Here is a 15,883-nt window from a genome sequence, read left to right as displayed (position 1 = left end):
TTACCCTATTTTTCTTAGCACTGATGTTAGAAACCACTATAACTGATATAACATTAAAAATTTTAGTACTTACACTCTCAATCCTTGGATAGTCTTGTACTTGTAGTAACACTAGATTGGTGCATGGTAGGGAGGGATATAAGGCATCTGATATAGCATTTTAAAGATTTTCCTCACTCAACACATTCTAATTCTATGCAGATGAATTAGGCATGTCCTCAATTATGACAACATCTTGTTGTTCACAACCTTGACCCAATTGTCTTACCTCCTTTGCAATTTTTGCAACATCTTTTGTTTTCTCCTCCTCTTCTTTTTCTTCTTCACCTCTCTATTCTTCTTCCTCATCTTTTTTAGTTGATAGATAAAGAAACCCAAATGCTTCCTTTCATATAATAATGATCTTTTGATCAAGTTCATTAGATTTATTCATAAAAAAATTATAAGTCCTTTCTTTAGGAATAAATTTATTCACAAAATCTTTTAGGGCTATAGACATATGTGTCTTTCCCAAATATAGAACTATCTATGCTAACGTGGTCTCCCTAATTTATCTTTTAATAGATAATGCCCACTTCCACTTAGCATCAACTTTATTATATTATTTTTTAGAAACTCCTTGACCTAACTTTATAGGTGTAGATTTGAACTACATCATCATGTCAATCATATATTTTTCAAGCTTCTCTTAGTCTTATTTATTTAAAGAATCAAAATTGATTTTCTTTAATGCTTCTGTACTAGCTAACTCTTTCATTATCTCACATACCTAGTCAATAGTCATTGGGGGTGGTTTGGGTACAATATGAAGTTTTCTTAGATTTTCAAACTCTATTTCTTCATCATCTTACTCCTCCTCATGTGTCACGACCAATTTTATCCTCAGCCTCTTAGGTAGATTTTGCTTTGGTGTTCTAGCTGACTTCCTCTTTGCTAGACTACCTTTCCCTTTTTCCAACCAGGATCTAAGTTGCCTTTGGAATTGTAATTAATTTTATTTTTGGCTCTAGCTTAGGTGATGTAACAACCTTCTTTACACCTTTCCTTAGATCCTCTTTAACTTTTGGATTGACAATCACTATTTTGATAAGTAGGAGATATTTTTCATGGCAAGTCAAATTGTGATATTGCCATCAGGATTTAACTGTGTAGTTTTTGAGTCAAACTCATTGACCCATATATCATGAGTAGTGATTCACACATGAATCCATCTCTCATGAGAATAAATGGAACAATTAGCACTCATTGGATCTAGGTGATGCTCATAGAGGTGAAACGCTAGGACTTTCAAGGAGGTCACCCATCTGAGTATTACTCTAGCTCGAATGTGCTTAACTAAAAAATTTCTTCCATGGTTAAACCCACTCTTCTTGAAACCCCATTTGCAAAACCTTCACCAAGTGTTTTTCCTTATGAACCATTCATTAGAAGGCCCCTTAATGTCATCAATTGATAAGTAGGAGATTATTTTCCTTAGCAAGTCAAATTGTGATATTGCTATCAAGATTTAACTGTGTAGTTTTTGAGTCAAACTCATTGACCCATATATCATGAGTAGTGATTCACCAAGTTTTTCCATAAGACCCTTCTTTCTTTTCTTATTTATCTTGGGCACTTTTTCTATGTCCTGAATAGTCAATTTATATATGGTTATGAATAGTTAACATGTGGCTATCTTAATCCTTAATTAAGTCATGTTATCATTATTATATTATTATTTAGGAAAGTAGGTTGGCCTAGGTGTTATGTAGGGTTGTGTCTATTCAACCTAATCATAATTAGGTATATATAGGAGGTTGTGAGTCTTATTTCAACATCATATTATGAAGTGTGTTCTCATTGGAGATATCTGGAGGTTGCCCCATCAAAGTGGCCTATTACTCTCAGTTATTATCAAGTATTTATAAAATATTTCATATTATTTCTTCTATTGTGCAACTTATTTCATTACAAGTGGTATCAGAGTATGATCTTGGTGCCATAGAGGCAAGATTTTTTCTCAACATTAGGGTGATTTTGGGAAGAGCATAACTTTCAGATTTTAGAAAAATTTCAAATATTTTTAAAGGGTTTTTAAGACCATATTAAAGAAGATATAGTCCAAAATTTAGAGGAAATGGAGGAAATTTGAGGAAATTATTATAGAATTACTATTTCTACACAATTTATTAAGATCTTCATAACTCCCACATCCCACCAAATTGGAGTATAACTTGTACTAGGTTTTTGAATACATATATAGGAGCCTAAATTTCAAAGCTTGGAGAAATTTTTAAAAGAAAATAAGCAAGATATTGCAAAATTAGGAAAATTATCTCTGAAGACAGCAAATTTGCTAAAGTTTTTGGGGATTTTTTTTCTTGAGTAAGGGTATCTTGGCCCTAGTAAGTTACAATAAATAAATAAATGAATGAATAAGAGAATTTACATTTTATTTATGTGATTTATTTCAAAAATATTGGTTTTCATCATAACAAGGCCTTCAACAAGAGGCAAAAGGAATGCTACTACACTAGGGAAATTCTCTTATGAAGATTGAGAAGCAGCAGAGGATAGTAATTCCAATGAGGAACTTAGTTCAAGGAAGAGGTTAAGAGAGACATGTGTGATCTAAAAGGAGATATATCAAATATAAAAAGTATGTTAAGCACCTATATGAATGAAACAAGGAAGGAGTTCTCAAGCCATCAAGGTAAAACCTTCAAGTTGACTAATAATGACACAAATTTTATTAATCCTACAGGATCTATGAATTTTTTCCAAAGGTGAATATGAGAAAATTTGATGACAAGGATCCTTTAACATGGATAAATCAAATGGAGAATTTTTTTGAAGTACATCGAATCTCATATGAACAAAAGGTCACAATGGCTTCCTTATATCTAGAACCAGATCAATTCATTTGGTATCATTGGTTTTGTTCTCATAGGAGGAAAAAGCATCTCACTATATCATGGTCAATTTTTACAAAAGAACTCCAAGCACAATATAACAATAGTGTGACAAAAAACTTCTCTAGCTAATTGCTTAGCTTCAACAAGCAGGATCAGTTAAGGATTATATTCAAAAATTCCAAAATCAATCCTTAAGAGTGGATACAATTACAGATGAGAACTTGAATGATTTATTCTTGGGTGGTCTCAAGTATCACATTCAACATGAGGTACACATGTTTTGTCCCAGCTTAGTAAATGAGTCTTTTATATTGGCATGCAGGGTAGAGGAGAAGTTATTGATTCCTAAAAAGCAAGGCGCTAAGGTGACAAGAGAAAAAGGATATTCAACACCTTCTCTTCCTCATCCTAATAGGTTGACAACACAAAAAATAATGGAGAAAATAGCAAAAGGGTTGTGTTTCAACTGTGATAGCAAATATAGTCAAGGACATAAATATAGTAAAAAGAAATTGTTCTATATTGAAGGTCCAAGTGAGGAAGAAGAGGATGAGTTCATATCAAAGGAGGATAGGGATTCAAGTAAGGAATCACATGATTCTCAACCGATCATTTATTTTCATGTACTTTTAGGTTTAAATGCACTATAAACTCTCAAGGTAGTGGGTTTCTTAAAGAAGCAGAAAGTAATAGTTTTGATGGACTCAAGTAGTACTCATAATTTCATCAACAAAAATTTGGCAACTCTTCTAAAAAAAATTATATATCTAGCCTCAGAGTTTCCAGTTTTGATTGCAGATAGGGGCACAGTTAGTTGTTCAAGGAAGTGTCATAACATCAAATTATCCATGGAAGATTATTAACTTGATACCCCAATGTATGCAATATCCATGGGTGCAATGGATATTATTTTGGGAGTACAATGGCTTACTACATTAGGAACAATTGAGATGAACTTCCAAGAACTATTCATGTGATTTCAATCAAAAGGAAAGGTACTGGAGCTAAGGGGATTGAAGGAAAAATCCCCACAAATGGTAAGCTCTCATCAAATGCAAAAGCTTCTTAAGAAAGGTGTGGATGGATTTGTGGCCCAGCTATGTTCTTTAGAAGTCTCTCAATCTAATGCTCTTACTAATCTTGATTTACAAGCAATAATTGATCATCACTTTGTGATTATTGGAGATATGCCTAAAGGAATTCCTCCTAAGAGGGATCATGACCATGCCATACAACTAGTTCTTGGGAGATAGTCACCAAACATTAATCCTTTTAGGTAACCACACATACAAAAAAGTGAGATAGAAAAAATTCTTGAGCAAATGCTAGAGGCAAGAATTATCAAGCATAGCTAATGTGCTTACTCCTCACCTATTGTAATGGTGTGTAAGAAGGATGACACTTTGCACATGTGTCTAGATTATAGAGTTCTCAACAAGTACACCATTAAAAGTAAGTTTCTTATTCTATTCATTGATGATCTTCTAGATGAATTAAATAGAGCTATGTATTTTATCAAGTTCGATCTTAGATTGGGTTATCACCAAATTTGCATTAAGGAGGAAGATATTTGTAAGACAACATTTCAAACTCATGAGGGTAATTATGAATTTTTGGTGATGTCATTTGGTCTTACCACTGCACCATCTACATTCTAAAATTTGATGAATTCCACTTTTAAGAAGTTATTGAGAAATTTTGTGTTAGTGTTTGCTGATGATATATTAATTTATAACAAGACTTTGGAATAACATTTGCAATGTGTAGATCAATCATTACAATTACTCAGATATCATCAACTCTATGCTAAGCCATCCAAGTGTACTTTTGGTCTTAAGGAGGTGGATTATTTTAGACACATAGTTTCACATGGAGTAATGGTGGACCCTAACAAAATTAAGGCTATAAAGGAATGGCCTATTGTAAAAACTATTTAGAAGCTGAGGGGCTTCTTGGGATTGATAGGATACTATAGAAGATTTGTGAAGAATTATGGTCATATAGCAGCACCCCTTACCACTCTATTGAAGAAGGATTCTTTTCATTGGAATGAATTTTCTAATGTATCATTTGAGCAATTGAAGAAGGTTGTGTGTACAACTCCAGTGCTTTCCACTCCAAAGTTCACCAACAAATTTATTGTGAAATGTGATGCTTCTAGAAATGGGATAGGAGTAGTTATCATGCAAGAAGGTCTACCAATTCCTTTTGAGAGTCATAAATTAAAAGGTAAAAACCAAATCAAACCTATTTACAAGAAGGAAATGCTAGCAATCATTCATGAAGTTAAAAAATGGAGGCCTTATTTAATGGGTTGACACTTCAAGGTGAAGATAGATCATGATAACCTAAAATATTTTTTGGAACAAAGACTATTGTTAGAAGAGTAACAAAAATGGGTCTCTAAGATGTTGAGATATGACTTTGAAATTGTAGACAAGAAAGGGAAGAAAAATATTGCGGTCGTTGCACTTTCCAAGAAGGATGCAAAAGATGAAGCCTTATTGTGTGCCCTTTCAATATTACAAGAAAATTAGGTGGTAGAAGCTAAAGAAGAGTGGAAAAATGATGTTGCAAAAAGTAATCTCATCCAGAAAATGAAAAGTAACCTTAGGAGTTCAGATAAGTTTTTTTTAAGAGGGATATTCTTTGGTATAAAGAGTGCTTATATCTCTGCAATAATTCCACTCTTAAACACAAGATTCTCAAAGAACTACATGAGTCCCCAATTGGTGGTCATTTAGGATTTTTGAAGACATATCATTGGGTCAAGCAAGATTTTTTTGGGAAGGGCTAAAAGGTGATGTTCAAAAATTTGTGGTTGGATGTTTGGTTTATCAAAGAAATAAGGGGGAAACAATTAAGACACTAGGTCTCTGCAGCCTTTATCTATTCCTAGCCAATGTTGGGAAGAGGTATCCATGAACTTCATCAGAGGGCTTCCTAAATCTAAAGGTCATAATTTCATGGTAGTAATTGATTGCCTCACTAAATATGCACATTTCATTGTATTATCACATCCTTTTATAGCAAGTATACTGGAAAAAAATTTCTTGGAGAATATCCAAAATCTACATGGTACACCTAAGGTTATTATTAGTGATTGTGATCCTATCTTTACTAGTCACTTTTGGAAACATTTATTCTCATGTTTGGGTACTCAATTGGCTCATGGTTCTTCATACCATCCTCAATTAGATGGGAAAATTTAGGTTGTTAATAAATGTTTGGAAGGATATCTATGTTGTTTCACTTCAAAAAAAAAAATATAAATGGGTAGATTGGCTACCTCTTGCAGAATGGTAGTATAATACTTATTTTCATAGCTCATCAAAAATGTCTCCATTTTTGGCACTTCATGGATATCATTTTTCTTCCATCACATCATCATTAAAGGTGTCACCAAGAGTTTAGGAAATAGAGGATCACTTGCTTCATCAACAACAGGTACTTTTAGGACTCAAGGAGAATTTAGCTATGGCACAAAATCAAATGAAACAACAAGTAGACCAACATCGTAATGAAAGAAATTTTAAAGTTGGGGACTAGGTCTTCTTGAGATTGTAGCCTTATAAACAAATCTCAATGAAGCAAAAAAAAAAAAAAAAAGTTCTCTCCAAGATATTATGGACCATACCAAATCATGCAAAAGATTGGTAGTGTTTCCTACAAGCTTGAGTTGCTAACAATAGAAAAGGTACATCCAGTCTTTCATGTTTCTTATTTGAAGAAGGTAATTGGGTAGAATATTCCTACTCAAACAATACTACCAGAACTTGATGAAGAAGGAAGAATAATTTTGAAACTAGAGTGCATTCTTCAAACACATATGAAGAAGCTAAGGAAGAGAATCCTAACTTGGTATCTCATCCAATGGAAGAACTTACTAATTGAAGAGGCCACATGGAAGGATGAGGAGTTCATTCAAAAGAATCCACACTTGGTTACACCCTTAATATTGGTGTATATAGGGTTATGAATAGTCAACTTGTGGCTATCTTAATCCTTAATTAAGTCATGTTATCATTATTATATTATTAATTAGGTAGGTAGGTCAGCCTAGTTGTTATGTAGGGTTGTGTCTATTCAACCTAATCATAATTAGGTATATATATGAGGTTTTGAGTCTTATTTCAACATCATATTGTGAAGTGTGTTCTCATTGGAGATATTTGGAGGTTGCCCCCTCAAAGTGTCCTATTACTCTCAGCTATTATCAATTATCTATATAATATTTCATATTATTTCTTCTATTGTGAAAGTTATTTCATTACAACTTTTGTTTCTAATGTGATTCTACTCTTTGGAGTGTCATATGTACTGAATGGCTCAACATTTGCATCAATCTCTTTAGATAGTAGTGCAGTCACTACTACTTTCACTTCATCAAAAATCACTTCATATTACATTGGCCTCATCCATACAACCCTTGGTATTACTGCCTATGCATATATAAAATTTGTATCTACCTAGAGCATATATTATTCGAATAATTATCTACAACTAACTTACGTATCCTCATTTATTTCTTCATCTTGTTCTTGAATTCCTCAAAATAGTTTTCCATTAGCGCCTCAAAATTTTCTCCTAATTCATTTATCAACTCACTTATCTTTTCTATTGCTGGTTTTCTCCTATCCCATGTTATGGTGCTAATGATTGAAAATAAATTTTTTACACAGAAAAATATGCAGACAAGTACAAAACCAAACTTATATGATGTATTCCTTTCTTTCCTTATTGCTCCAAGATTTTTTGGCAATTGTTGCAATTGCAACTTGGTAACAACACAACTATGATCTGTCTTAACAAGATTATATCTAAGGTCCACTACAATGTAAGGCATGCTATTCAGTTAGCTCAACTAATAGAACTTGTGTGCAAAAACACATATTGCAAACTTAATGATAGGGTCATCGATTCCATCAATTGACACTCCATGATCGTTCCACTTTTCCTTTTCTTTTCTCAACAACATCCCTTGTGAAACTTCTTATTAAGTTAAGTCTATCTAGAGTAGGATAACTAGTAACTCAACACATGATAGCCTTGTTGATCTTAATTGGTCCACTTTCTAACCATATATTCATGTCATGTACATGACTCAACATGATCTTTACCTATTTGAATTTGAAAATGGAAAGGCTAGGGCACGGGTTACCCCTTTCTTGGCAATAATTTTGTGCTCATCCTTCAACACTCTATTGTCATATTATAGTTTCTCACATCAAGAAATATCTGCTAAACTGCAAATATACCTAGCGACTCATGAAAATTGGTCAATCATACATAACCTTAAAAGTTTTTCTTCTTATCACTATAGCTACAGTGATGAAGGTTGCTACTTTCATGTGTCCTATAGTGATAGCAAGGAGACTATTTATGATGTGAATGAAGTTATTAGCATAGGTCATAACGATCAGGCTTATCACTAAGCACAAGACAAGAAACTTTGTTTTGATGATGAGCGATGAGAAATCGATGATCGATAAAGTTATCGCCATAGGTCATAGTGATTAGACTCATTGCTAAACATAGTAGAGGAGACTTTGTTATAGTGATGAGTGATGAGAGATATCCATCAACAAAACATTTAATGATCATCAACAAGTCAAATGAGCAAAACTTAGTTATATCAATGTATGATTAAGTTATCGGGTTAGGTCATAGCGATGTGGAGATTGAGCTTGCGATACACAAAAGAGAGGGATAGTCTATTTACCAACAAATTTTTGGTGACTCAGCTAGGGAATTTGAATAGTCACTAGACTAGAAAAAGGTTTAAAATGAGGAAAAATGGTGCTACCTAATGAGAATGTGTTTTTTGAACCCCAACATAATCTTAGATTCCAAGATTACCAAGAAGATGCCATTTCTTCCTTGAATACATTGTTTTGGAGATATACAAGAAACACTGAGCAATACAAGAATGCTAGTCAAGTGCTTGATCAAGAAGAAGAAAGAGAAGAAGCATGAGGAAGAGCAATCCAAATGAAAACACTTTGAAGAGTGTAGAGAAGAGAAAATGAAGCTCAACAATAGAATCAATTTGAAGTTTTGGATCAAAGAAGATTTCTCAGGAGTGCCAAAGAGCAAGGTGGGCAAGATCGTGTATTTGAAAGGCTTGCAGAACCTGGCTTTCCCATATCAAAAGTACCCCATAGAATAAGTGATAGGAAGAGTAGAAGTAGACCACCATCACCTCCCAGGGTACAAACTCCATTATCTACTACTTGTTAGGTATTGACCTCACACAAAATAGTCACTCCTATTATTAATTTTCCGCAACACCTTGCACAAATAGTCATGGAAGCTCCTTGGGCCACTACAATTGGTCCTTTACAACTTGTAGCATATCATCATCCACTTCCTTCAGGCTTCAGGAAGAATTTTCCCAAATTTTTTAGGAGATGGGAAAATTTCTACAGAGCATGTATTTCTTCCACCTAGCAATGGATCATAATGGTGAAAGTTGTGCTAAGATAGCTCATATGATGTAGTTACTATCAACTATAGTACCTAGTGTGAAGATAGGTTCATGCTTGAATGGTGACTATTGGGACTAAAAATTGCATGGTTAATTTTGAGTCGCATATTGAAAATTTTGAGAGATCAAGCCCTTTTAAAGTGCCCATAAATGAGATTGTACCTAGCTATACCTTTGGGACCCTGAGGTTTTTAATGTTTCTAACACCTTTCGTTTAGCCTATCCACATGTTCCATGAAGTTAATTTGAGATTCTGAGCCATTTTGCAAAGTCCCATTTTGAGCTAGTTTGCATCTGCATTTTACCCTAAGTGTCAAACAGCGACATGAGGCTATGTTTACATCTGAATATCTCACACCCAGAGCTATGTCATGACTCACCACTTTGAGAATGTCTAGTATCCATAACAAAGAACCTATGTTTCAGATTTTGAGTCATTCCAAATCCGTTTGGCTAGTTTTTGAATCCCTCAAAGTTGGTTAGTTATCAATGTCATGCTGATATGAAATGTTCAAAATTTGGGGAGGCCCTGTTTGATGTGTTGTAACTTTGACCCAGTTAACCAAAATGATAAAATTCCTTTTGTGTTGCATTGTAGATATCAGAGACTTGTTATGTTTCAAGTTTCAAGTTATGAAAAATTAGTTTGATCAGTTTTCAAACGCAATTTCTATCTTTTTATTGGTGTCAGCATTTGTAGATTGTTTGGTAGCCCTGTTCATGATGTTATAACTCCTAATCTGTGATTGGTAAGATTGAATGGATTGTACCACTACATTGTCCTTTAAAAATACTCTAAGTGTGCCAGTTTGCAAGTCATGACAAATCCATTTGCACACTTTTCCAAGTCAATTCCATTTGCAAAAATCACTTTTCTACCATTTGTTTCCAGTCAGCAAATCCAAGTAGCCTACTTTGCCTAATTTCCATTTGCGTCTTGTTATTCATCATGAGCCCAAATTGTAGATCCATAATGTGCTCATGACAAAGAATTAACACCCCAATTTTCATTTTCCCATGTGCTCATTTGCCCAGTTTTCCAAGCCAAATCAAAACCCAGTTTACTACTTTTTGACATGTTTACTTGTAGGTAATTCTGAGAAGGCAACTTTGACAGCAAATATCTTTTGACTGAGAATTCGTCATGAGACAAGATTTGACAGGGTAAAATCATGCAAAGCAAAGAATCAGTGGGTCAGATTCCAGAGCCTGATCAAGTGTTTGGGTCAGTTTTTAAGGCCAGTCAATAGACCTCTTGACATCAAATTGATAGTTTGTAGAACAGTGATAAAATGATTTTTAAATGATCAGTCGAGGATCAAGTTTGATTTCAATTAATATGAATGGTTCCATAGATCAGTTTGACAGTCCAGTTGTTCAAAAACAATTTTTTTTTAGCCAGACCCACTTTGGGGTCCGACTAATTCCATCAAACTAATTGAGGTTCTTTGCAAATTGAAGTCTTGGAAAGGGGGGTATGGTAATAATTTTAATTGATTACAATGTTTCTTCATTTGCATTGTCATCCTTTGGGTTCAATAAATGTGTTGGATTAGATACTTTGTGAATTATAAAGGAATCCAGTAGGTGCAAGGGGCCATTTATTGACTGTACAATGTCTTAATAAAACCCAAAATAAGTATGGATTCCCATGTAGAGGAAGAAGGGAACAGCTGGGTTTTCTTTTACACATCATTACATTCTAAATGGGTTTCCATATATTTATAGATTATTTGGACAATGGTAGGTGCAAATGCATGAAATAACCATGTTTCTGTATATCATGTTCAAGCTGGAGAAGCATATATGAATGACAGAGTATTCCACATGCAGGCCAACTTGCTAAAGGGGTCCCCACACTAAGTGATCAGACAGATCCATGCATGGAAGAAGAGGGACGATATCTACAAGGCACAATTTTCTTGCAGAGAATTCATTGACCATGATCAAATCACTCGACTAGACAATTTATTCAATTGGAGAAGTTAAATGTTCAACGCCAAAATCATCTGCAATTACTCATAATTTCATCCACGAATTGCATTTTATTTGCAGAGATGGCATTGAGGGAGTTTCCCCACATTACAGCATCCCACATAGTCAAAGAGGTGGGAGAGACCATGTGAGGCAGGGCATTTTAAAAGATTGGAAGCTGCAGGCAAAAAAGAAAAAAATGTAAGTAGGGGAGCTGGCTAGGAACTTGAGGCATCTTATAACAAGGAGCAGTGCCATGGAAGTAGACAAAAAAGTAGACCACAAGTAGAAGAGGCAGCACATAAACACAAGGAAAGCCACAGTTAAGGAGGGGCATGTTAAAGAGAAACCTAGTGCCAAATGTGAGGAAAGACGGGGCATTTAAACTCGTAGTAAAAGCATCCATGTTAATTAATAAAAGACATCAGCGCCCATGTGAAAAGAGCCATGTTAGTAAGCGATCTGCCAGTGTTAAAAGGAAATTCACTGCCCATATTCTAAAGAAAGATCACACAGAAAATGAACAAGAGGTAATCTCGGGTAGAAAAAATGCAGTCAAAAGGAAGCATTGATTCGCAATATCCCACATCGCCTGTATGGGATCTTAGTTAAATCTTTAAATACCATTTGATATGCATAATGCAATGTCTATAAGATAGAATTCTTTTACAAGCCATGGACCCATGTGGTGGACCCAAACCCAGTTGCTCACATTTGGTGCAAAAATTAAATAAATTTTGACTGGTGTGGCAAATAGAAAATGCACTAGAAAAGTTGAAGAATCTGGCAAGTCACTATGGTGCTTGCCAAAAAACCAAAGAAAATCTAGCAAGCAACTTAGTGACCTCCCGAGAAAAAGAGTTTTCGGCTAGCAACCCACCAAAAAATTTGAAAATCTGGCAAAGAACAATGTGCAGTGATTGAATGCTGAGGTGGATTTGAGAGCTAATCATGTGACAACAAGTGGCAACATGTGGCAAGCAAGCTATAAATAAAATACTGATGTGGACAGGTGAGGTCACAAGAAAACTCGTCAAAATCTGGTGGTCACCATGTCACCACCAAAAAATGGGGAAATTTCGAGCAAGCAACATGGTAACTTGCTGAAAATTTGAAGAAATATGGAGAAGTGTAGGTGGGACCTACAATGGTTGGAGGGGCCTATCACTGAGTGACACATGGTGCTACTTGAGAAGTTGAGGAAATATGAGGAGATTGTTTTTAAATAAAATATCTCTGTGCTATGCACGTTCATTCAAATTTAAAAATTTTAATGTTAAAAATTTGATATTCTATAGTTTGAACTATAGAATTGGTTTAAATTTTTCAAATTTTTGATTTTTAATGCAAACTTGCCACAGAGCTATGAACAGGACTCAAAACTTCAAAGGGCCATAACAGGGGCATTTTTTTATCAAAAATGGATGCTCCAATATACCACTAGAACTGGGAAGATCTAAATTTTTTAAATATAAGGTCAGATTATGCATAGGTCTTCACTAGTTCATGTTATAAGCCATTTTTTAATTCCTAGGGCCTTCTTAGCGGAATGAATAGATTTCATCATTGATCATCAAAATTGGTCATCAGGAAGATTTGAAGACTTATTGAAGCCTAAATGTGGTAAAAATAAGCTAGAAAAGATTATATTGCATTCTAAAGGCCATATTCAAGTGATTTTTCACTTTTTATCATGAATGCATTTTAATATCAAGAATCAGTTATGTTCTTTCATAATTACATTTTTGAGATATTTTATGCCTTTAAGAGTCAAAATGAAAGGATTTGATTCACCAGTTGAGGAGAGAGATTAGAGAGAGTCTTTTTATGGAAAAAAGAGGGAACTTCATGTGGACAAATGTTAGTTGTAGATTCAATCCAGGAATTGCCCTCTTGATTTCTATACTTTCTTCTTCTCTTTTGTAAGGGTTGGAATATTGGAAAGTTTCTCTAGTATGAAGATAGTTAGTAGAACTGGTCCTGGAATTGATGAAGTCTACATGGAAGATTTGGGATGTGTCAGTTCTAGACCATGAAGCTTCACTTTGGCTATGATAACCCCTTCCCATCCCATCAGTTTCTCATTCCTGTCATTTTCTCTCTTGTATGATAGCATTTGTTATTGTATAGTCTAATTTATTAGGTTGTTTATGAGTTAATTTCATGCATTTTCATGTATTATTTCAAGGAAATCAATACAAAGAACAGCAGTTGTGAGTTTCATTTTAAATCTTGTCTCCATTCTCAGTGAGTTGTAATGTTTTATGATCTTTGAACAAAGAGCCTAGGTCATAGTTGCAGTCCTTTAAGGTTGTATGTTGCTTCATTGTTGCTTGTAATCCAAGGAATTATGTAATTGTTTTAGAGATTCAATAGGATTGTAGGTTTATTGAGGAGGATATCAAGTAAGAATGAGATTTAAGTTGAACATTGATGTCTATTTACAAGGTGAATGGATAGATCATATATTTAAATATATGAATAAGTATCAGATATCCAAAATGCATGAGGGAGATTCATGAAATGCCCAATGGATCAAGCACTAATCAAATACAATATCATTAGTTTGTTGTCTATACCTAGTCTTCATCCACTTTCCCCACCCACATAAAATCAAATCAAAATTCAAATCCTCTTTACATTTTATGTTGAAGAGCTAGAACAGTTTAACCCTCACTCATCTTATGAACTCCATGGTTTTGCATTTAACTACCATAGATCTGTGTCATTTCATGAGTTATTAGGAGATATAAGGGGTTTGCATCTACAATAAATAGATTCAAGGATATGTTTTGCACTGGTACGATATCAATTGAATCTGAGGTCTACCCACCTAGGTCTTGTAGAGCCTGAAGTGGAAGAAGGGGCATGCCTTATAGTTGGCCTAGTGTCTGAATGATGTGTTGAAGATAGCAGTTAGCTACCCCTAGATATGTCATATTCTCATTGGGATAATTGAAAACCCTCCAGCATTTTCAAACACCAATAGTGACTTTGGAAAATTATTTTTTGAGTACAAATCTAACTTAAAGAAATAAGGGGAATGCTATACTACCATAGATGGGACCTCATCCAATGTGCTAACTCAAAGTTAGAAAAATAGGACCCTGGTTTGTAAACCTCCTTTAGGGACTAACGATGTGTCTACTTCAAGGTCTAAAGATGTCTCCCAAGGAGTGAGAATTATTCATCCGTGTAAGGAGAAAAATTATTTCAATTTTATCCAATTCTATAAAGATTCCAAAATTCAAGTTTCCCCTTTAGATTACTTGAAATCTAACCCTATTGAGTTAAAAAGGTTCATAGATCATTGTAAGGGAGATAATCAAAATTTCAATCAAAATGTTACTTCTATGGTAGAGGAAGAGTCCATGATGTTAAATAATTTTTAACAAGGAGAGTCTTCTATTTTGGCCACCTTCCCAAGTCAAAAACCTAATCCATTATATATATCCTTGTATATAAATGGTTGTAAGCTAAGTAATTGTATAATTGATTCAGGTGCTTCTAATAATGTGATGCCTTCCCCTATAGCTAAATCCTTAAGCCTTACTCTTATGAAATTCCATGGTAGCTATTACTCCATGGATGTTAAGCAAGTCACATTGCTTAGGCAGATCAAAGATTCGAGAGTAGCCCTAACTAGCCACCTAGAGAAAAAATTATTGTTAACCATTCTAGTCACTGACATTCCTACCAGTTACAGATTGTTACTAAGTAGAATCTTTTGCAGAGATCTCGATGGAGAAATAAAATTGGATTGGTCTCAAGCCTTAATCCCTATGGGTGGCAAGAAAGTTAAATTAGAACCAGAAGAGAAGGAAAAGCTCATAGTTTTGAAATTAAATGGCCACAAGAACCAAATCTTATATCAAGAGTTAGAATTGGGAAACTACATGTTATTTACTAGTGATAGTGTCAATAAACAAAAAGATGAAGAAGAAAAAAATTGAACCTCCACTAAAAATCAAACACTAAAAATTTGGACAATGCAATTTGATGGGAGTTGCTCTTTATTTGGCTCTGGTGCAAGAATTGTATTGATACCACCAGAAGGTGAACCCAAACCAACTGCATTCAAACTAGAGTTTGGGAACACAAAAAACACAGTCAAATACAAAACTTTACTAGTCAAAATAATTGCTACAAAAGAAAAGGGGGTAAAGATTCTAAGAGCTCGAGGTGATGTCGAGTTGATTGTATGCTAAGTAAAGGGTCAATACTCTATGAAGAACCATAGGTTGAAGAACTACTAAAATAGAGTATGGGATGAGATTGAAGGACTAGATACCTTCTCAATTTAATCCATGATAAGAGAGTTAAATACCAAGGCAGATTCATTAGCAATATCTGCATCTTTTTTACTTTCTCATCCAGAATTTAAAGATAAAAGATATTAGGTGGAGATTGTTTACAGATCATTTGTGCTTGACAGTGTAGAAGATTGAAAAGTGTTTAAATATGATAAAAGCTTGCAACTATTTTAGGAAAACATTATAAACCTTCATGAAGATAATTTAGGCAACCA

The sequence above is a fragment of the Cupressus sempervirens genome, chromosome 1 (assembly GCF_028749045.1).
Source record: "Cupressus sempervirens isolate cs-2001-9-10 chromosome 1, ASM2874904v1, whole genome shotgun sequence".
NCBI lineage: Eukaryota > Viridiplantae > Streptophyta > Pinopsida > Cupressales > Cupressaceae > Cupressus > Cupressus sempervirens.
This window is presented reverse-complemented; position numbering follows the sequence as displayed.